Below are 7,551 nucleotides of genomic sequence, written 5' to 3' on the forward strand. Positions count from 1 at the left end.
GCGCATGGGTGTCTGGGTTCATCCATACCTGAACTCCAAATGAATTCTTAGAACATGTATGTGGTTGTTTTTTCCCCATTTTTTTTTTTTATTGATTTCAGAGAGGAAGGGAGAGGGAGTGTTAAAAACATCAATAATGGAGAGAATCATTGATCCGCTGCCTCCTGCATGCCCCCTACTGGGGATTGAGCCTGCAAGCCAGGCATGTGCCCTCGACTGGAGTCAAACCCGGGACCCTTCAGTCCGCAGGCCGGCACTCTATTCACTGAGCCATGCCAGCTAGGGCTGACCCTTTATGGTTTTTGTGTGTTTGTTGCTGTTATAAGTATTGCTTTATTTATTGACTGTGTGCTTAGGTTAGATGGAGTTCATTTCATCTGCTTGCACCCAAAAGAACCAAGAGAAAATACCTCCCAAGCCTCAGTGGGGAGGCATGTGGGATGTGAGAGAACGAGAGGCCCAAATTAGAAAGGGCTGCAGGGGAAGCGTGTGCTATTCCGGGAAGCAGGGGCTATCCAGTCATGGCAGGTAGCCAACCCGAGGGATTTACAGTGCCCAAGGAAAACGGCACTTGTTCTACAAACATTAAAGCAGAAGTAAACATATATACGAGAGGCCCGGTGCATGACATTGGTGCACTGGGGGCATGGGTTACCTCCGCCTGGCCTGTCCCCTTTCACAGTCTGGGAGCCCTCAGGGGATGTCCGACTGAGGACTTAGGCTAGCTCCCTAAGCCCTCCGTCGGACATCCTTAGCACTGCCATGGAGGCAGGCCGCTGCTCTTGCTAGCTGTCAGCCCAGCTTGTGGCTGAGCGGCACTCCCCCTCTGGGGAGGAAAACAGTCTCAACTTTTTTTTAAAATATATTTTTGTTCATTTCTTTTTACAGAGAGGAAGAGAGAGGGATAGAGAGTTCGAAACATCAATGAGAGAGAAACATCGACCAGCTGCCTCCTGCACACCTCCTACTGGGGATGTGCCCGCAACCAAGGTACATGCCCTTGACCGGAATTGAACCTGGGACCCTTCAGTTCACAGGCCGACGCTCTATCCACTGACCAAACCAGTTAGGGCCAGTCTCAACTTCTTGATGGGGAGAGGCAAGCTTCCACAGGAAGAATAGGCGAGACCAGATATATTCATGTGGCCATTTGGATAAATATCTGCCACAGTCTTTTTTTTTAAAATTGATTTTAAAGAGAGAGAGGAAGGGAGAGGGAGAGAGAGAGAAACATCTATGAGAGAAAGCCATCAATGGGCTGCCTCCCCTACTCCGCTACCCCCACCCCCACTCGGGATCAAGGCTGAAACCCAGGCATGTGACCTGATGGGGAATCCTACCAGCCATCTCTCACTGCCTGGGGTGATGCTCAACCAATTGAGCCACACCAGCCAGGGCTCTGCCACACTCATAATAGGAATGTCTTGGAGCTCTGCCATGAGCAGCTCCGTAGAGGTGGGTCTTTGGCCTCGGGATACTGGAGAAGAAACACTTGTCTTATCAACAGGGAAAGAGAGTTCAGCGACAGAAACCCATCACCACACACACACTAGTTCTGGTAGGTCAGTGCGTCTGATTATTCTCCCCTAGGCATCTGCTCAGACATTTTACTTGCTGATGTTCACGTCTGTATGACCCCCCTGCCCTCTTGTCCAAGGCTGGAGGTAATTGCTCCAAACCTCTCTACAACTACCTTTAAAATATATATATATTTCAGAGAGGAAGGGAGAGGGAGAGAGAGAGACAGAACCTTAATGACGAGGGAGAATCATTGATTGACTGACTGCCTCCTGCACACCCCACACTGGGGCTTGAACCTGCAACCCAGGCATGTGACTGGGAATCGAACCATGACCTCCTGGTTCATAGGTCGATGTTCAACCACTGAGCCACGATGACCAGGCTACAACTACCTTTCCTGATCTAATTTTATCTCTACTCTCCCTTCCCCTGACTCTGACTGCTCATAATACGGGTTTATAACGGCCAGCTGGCATTCTTGGAACAGAGCCAGGGGCAGAAGGTCCCTCCAAACTCAAGCCACGGCCAACCTGGAATTAGGTGATGGAAATAAACAGCTCGAGTCCTGAGCAGCACGCACGGTCCTGTGCCAAGTGCTGGCCTAAGCCCTTTGCGTTCCTGATCTTACTGGGACAGCATGACAGCCCCGTTGGGTGAGCTCCATTATTTCCCTGGAGTGTAGCGGTTTCCATCCAGGGCTCTGGAGGCAGCCTGCCGGGGCTCAAATCATGACTCCATCAGTTCTCAGTTGTGTGACTTTGGGCAAGTTACTTACCTTCCCTGTGACCCAGAGAGTCACTTCTGAAAAATGCATTTGATAAAAGATACTGTTCTTTGTAGTATGTTGAATTATTGTTTCCAAATTTCTATTCCCTCCATGTTATAGAACTACTAGAGGCCCGGTGCAGGAAATTCATGCAGCGGGGGAGAGGGGACCCCCTCAGCCTGGCCTGCACCCTCTCCAATCCGGGACCCCTTGGGGGACGTCCAACTGCTGGTTTAGGCCCCATCCCTCGGGCCTAAACCTGCAGTTGGACATCCCTCTCACAACCCAGGACCGCTGGCTCTTAACCACTTGCCTGCCTACCGGCTTGATTGCCTCCTAACCGCTCCCCTGCCAGCCTGATGGCCCCCAACTGACCTCCCCTCTGGCCTGGTCGCCCCTAACTGCCTCTGCCTTGGCCCTCACCACCGTGGCTTTGTCCGGAAGGAAGTTGGACGGTAGGAAGATGTCTGGTCTCCTGGTCTAGTTAGCATATCACCCTTTTATTAGTATAGATGGCCTGTTGCTAGGGAGAGGAAGCTGGGTGTTGCTACGTCATTACCCAACGTCCATAGCCACCGTTTCCGGGCTGTGCTGGGCTGAGCTGTGGCTCACATTTCGCAACATGGGGGTCTCGGCAACATTGGCTGCGTGGGCTGTCACTCCAGGATGGTGGCGGCGCCTGTGTCCCACTTTGGCGAAGCCAAGTGTTGCATTGTGAGTGCCAGGTCTTCAGTGCCGTTTCTCCTGTGTGCGTCATGGCAGCTCCAGCATTGAGCGTCTGCCCCCTGGTGGTCGGTGCACATCATAGCGACTGATCGGACCATTGAACACTTAGCATATTAGCCTTTATCACATGACTTTAGAGGCCCTCTGAGTCAAATACCTTCTCTGGCCCATTGATGTTGGGCTTGGCCATGTGACTTCCTTTGACCAAGGAGATGAGAAAGGTGCTATTGTCATCTCTCACACACACACAAAGACACAACCAACCTGGATGTGCCCCCTGGGAGAAGGGCACAGCACCTATGAAATATTTATTTTTTACCAAAATAATTGCACCTGAATCTGGTTAAGCTTCCAGATGTAGCTACTAGTTTACAGAAAAGACAATGAACAGAGGAACAGGTTAAACAACTCCATGAAAAAACACTCAGCCAGGTGTAGACTGTAGGAAAGTCTAGTGTGGTCCAATAGAACATTCTATGATGATTAGAATGCTCTGTATCTGTTCTGTCCAATGTAATAGCCTCTGGCCAGGTGTGGCTACTGAACACTTGACATGTGGTGAGTGTGATTGAGGACCTGAATTTTTGGGGATAGCTCACTATTTTTCTTTTTTATGGAGGTGAAATTCATAACATAAAATTAACCTTTTACAATGTATAATTCAGTGACATTTAGTGCATTCATGATGGTGGGCACCCACCACCCGTATTTAGTCCCAAAACATTTTCATCATCACAGTGGGAAACCCCAGTCACTCCCCTTCCCCCACGACTCCAGCCTCTGGCAACCGCCAACCCACTTTTTGTCTCTATGGACTGACCCATTTTGGATATCCTATAAAATAAAGAGCTAATATGCAAACGGTCATCATGCCATCATTCTGCCACACCTTCATGCTGTCATGCCGGGGCCAGGGGACCTGAGGCTGCGCCCCGGGCCCTGCAGGGCTTGATGGGAGTACGGCCAGCCAAGCCTGGGTCTTGCCCATTTTTGAGGCGCATGCAAGTGGGCAGGAGACTTGACTCTGGGTCCCGCGGTGTGCCTAAAAATATGCATTGAACATCTGCCTGAAGATAATTAAGATGGCAAATATATTATACCATGTAACCTGCTTGTTTTTGCTCTCTCTACTAGTACTTGTGTGTGTGTGTGTGTGTGTGTGTTTCTCTACTTAATGAAGTATAGTGTTAATGTGGCTCTGTATATCTGATTGACTTCAAACCATGCTTGCTTGATTTTTCTCTATTTGAACTAAGTGTAGGTATGGGGAGAAGATGTTAACTTTATGATACAGTAAGGAAAAAGGAGATGTAGAAATTATACATGGAGTACTCTTAGTTGGAGATGAAAATCATCAGTATCTTATTTCATCCGCGTCCCCTGTGACGGCCTCATAAATCCCCTGTTGGAAGTAATGAAGAAAGAATGTTCCTTGACCCCTAGTTCAGTTTCCAGTCCTTAGACTTCCGTTGTCTCTTCAGGAAGAATTAGGAAGATCTGACTCCAAATAGATACTTCTTCCCTTAAGTGTTTGATAAACTCTCTGAGGTCAGTTTACTCTGAACGCCTTTGACTTCCATCGTGAGATAAAATTTAGAAGCTATTTTCTGGAGGGTTAGAAATATCGATGAGAGAGAAACATCGATCAGCTGCCTCCTGCCCACCCCCTACTGGGGATGTGCCCGCAACCAAGGTACATGCCCTTGACCGGAATCGAACCTGGAACCCTTCAGTCTGCAGGCCGAAGCTCTATCCACTGAGCCAAGCCGGTTAGGGCATATGCCACATCTTTTTGATCCAATTGTCTATGAATTGACACTTAATTGCTTCTGTATCTTGGCTATTGCATGTAAAACATCCTCCTTTGTCTCGTGTTATAACCTTTGTCACTCATTCATTCATTCATGCACTCATTCATTCAAGCATTTATGATGCATCTCTTCCCTTCCCAATGGAGGGGAAATAGAACTTCATCAGAACTGTCCCTACCCACCAGGGGGCTCCAGCCTAGAGGGTGGGCAGACAAGGCTCAGGCAGGCACTTTCACACCCACATGTCCACATGCACACATGTTCATGTGTATCTCACTGTCACACACACAGGTGTCAGACAACAGGCTGCCATGAACACACAAGCCAGTATCAACCCACGTGGATTCTGACAATACACATAGTGTCAAGATCTATGTCTTAGCCTGAGGCACGCCGTGCTGATATTAGCATGCTCTTGATGTTGCATATTGGTGCATGCACTGAGAGTGGTGACACAGGTGCATATCTGGGTTCTGTCAACAAGGGCACCTGTCGTCAATAAAACATGCGAAAGCTCACAGCCATGTCTGTGGTCACACACATGTAATATTCTCATGCGTGTCATGGTCACCTGTGCGGGTGCTGAGGTATATGTTGGTGTTGGTGCAGGCAACTGCCCTGGACAGCGGTTTGATGGGAACTGTGGCCCAAGTGCCCTGCTCAGGCCTCAGCGCTCTGGCGCCCCTACAGGAGAATCTCTCACTCACAGCAGGGCCGCCAGGGGTCCTTCCCAGAGCCCTGAACCCCACCTCTCCTGCACACACGTCTCTCAGAGCTCAGTGGGCCAGTCTCAGCGGCCACGGGCAGGTCTCCGAGGTGTATGCACAGCCCTCACTGTCTAGCTGGCCCCTCTGCTTTTGCTTCTCTCATAATCTGCACAGTCACATGAACACTCTCATTTAGCCCTTACTCCAAAACGTCAGCTATAAAGAAAAATGGACATTTGACTGAAGATTGTCTTGTCCATCTTAAACCTAAACTTCTCCTTCATCAGAAGCAGGAGCACCTGGCTCTGTTGTGCCTGTGAGCATCGACCTCACGGAGCACCTCTGGTGTCTTATAACCTCCAGGCTCGCCGTCCACACACCACAACCCAAGGTCCCAGTGGCTGCACAGGAGACACTGCGGTCTGACGTGCTGGCTGGCAAAGCCTGGCCTGACAGGCTCGTGTGGTGTCTGCATTCATCCCGCTTCGGCGTGAAGGGCTCCTGTTTCACTGCGGAAGCATGAATGTGCTTGATCCCAGGAGCCGCCCTGAGCCCAGCGGGGCTTTCTATCATCTGTGCCACACCCACGGGTCACCTTCCCATGTCCCCACTCCTCCCTGGTGCTCACACAATCATAGCTGGTCAAGGGCTGTGGACTGTATTTTCTCTTGTTTCTTCTCTACCTTACAGAGAATATATTGCAACGACTTTGAGATTAGAGGTTATATACCGGGATGGATAAGTTATGCTGTGTATGAATTTCATTTCATCATAATAAAGAAAATATTGTAAAAAAATAATTTTTTAAAGGAGGATAATGGATTGAAGAGAATTAAGGACAGAAAGCCTAAGCCAGTGGTTCTCAAAGTCTGGTCCCCGAGCCCTGGCGGTCACTGATGTCCTTTCATGAGGTCCACAAGGTCACAACTCGTCTCATAATAACAGTGAGAGGTTCTGTTCCTCACTCTTTCCCCCCGGTGCGAGGAGAATGTTCCAGAGGCCACGTGATATGTGATGGTGCCATTGCTCTGATATTAACATGGAATGAGTTTATTGTTGCTATTTTTACCATAAACAAATACATAAATCTCTAAAAAATGTCTCAGTTTGAATTTGTTTAAGTTAAAGATGAATAGCTATCCCATGGTGCACCGGTGCTGGCCCCTACCGGACACAGAGAACCAAATGTTCAATTCTTAGGCATGTGAGCCAGTTGTTAAATCTTTGGTAGCTTGAGATGGGCCGTGGTGGGGGTATTTACTGCACAGAAATACTATGGCACGGGGTTACCTTCTCCTCAGAGAGCTGGTTTAGCAGGACACCTTACTGTAAATAACACACATACCCCAGAACACGTTGGGGGTCCTCAATAATTTTTAGAGCATAAGGAATTCGATACCAAAACATTTGGGAACCACTGGTCTATTGAAATTACAACCAGTCAAGCCCTAACCTAAGGCTTCTGCGCCCTCTGCTGGTATAAATTAGAAAGAATGCGATATTATACACACAAACTTTCACAACTGAAAACGGGTGTGTTTCTTATGAAGAAACAGCTACATACAAAGATCACATTGGTCACATGGTTTTGAAAAATATTTTTATTGATTTTTTACAGAGAGGAAGGGAGAGGATTGAGAGTTAGAAACATCGATGATAGAGAAACATCGATCAGCTGCTTCCTGTACACCTCCTACTGGGGATGTGCCCGCAACCAAGGTACATGCCCTTGACCGGAATTGAACCTGGGACTCTTCAGTCCACAGGCCGACGCTCCATCCACTGAGCCAAACCTATTAGGGCTGGTCACATGTTTTTAGTGTCTTGATATTATATCATAACATCTTCAATTTATTGAAAGATGATGTGCCAAGAACTGTTATCAGATTTCACATCCTATAATTTAATCCTCACACCTATCCTTTGAGGTGAATATTGTTACCTCACTTGTTACCTAAACCATTTGAAAGTAAGTGGCCAACATAATGCCTCATCTCCTCACCTTTGCACCTGCTGGTTG

This window comes from Myotis daubentonii, chromosome 15 (genome assembly GCF_963259705.1).
Source record: "Myotis daubentonii chromosome 15, mMyoDau2.1, whole genome shotgun sequence".
Classification (NCBI taxonomy): Eukaryota; Metazoa; Chordata; class Mammalia; order Chiroptera; family Vespertilionidae; genus Myotis; species Myotis daubentonii.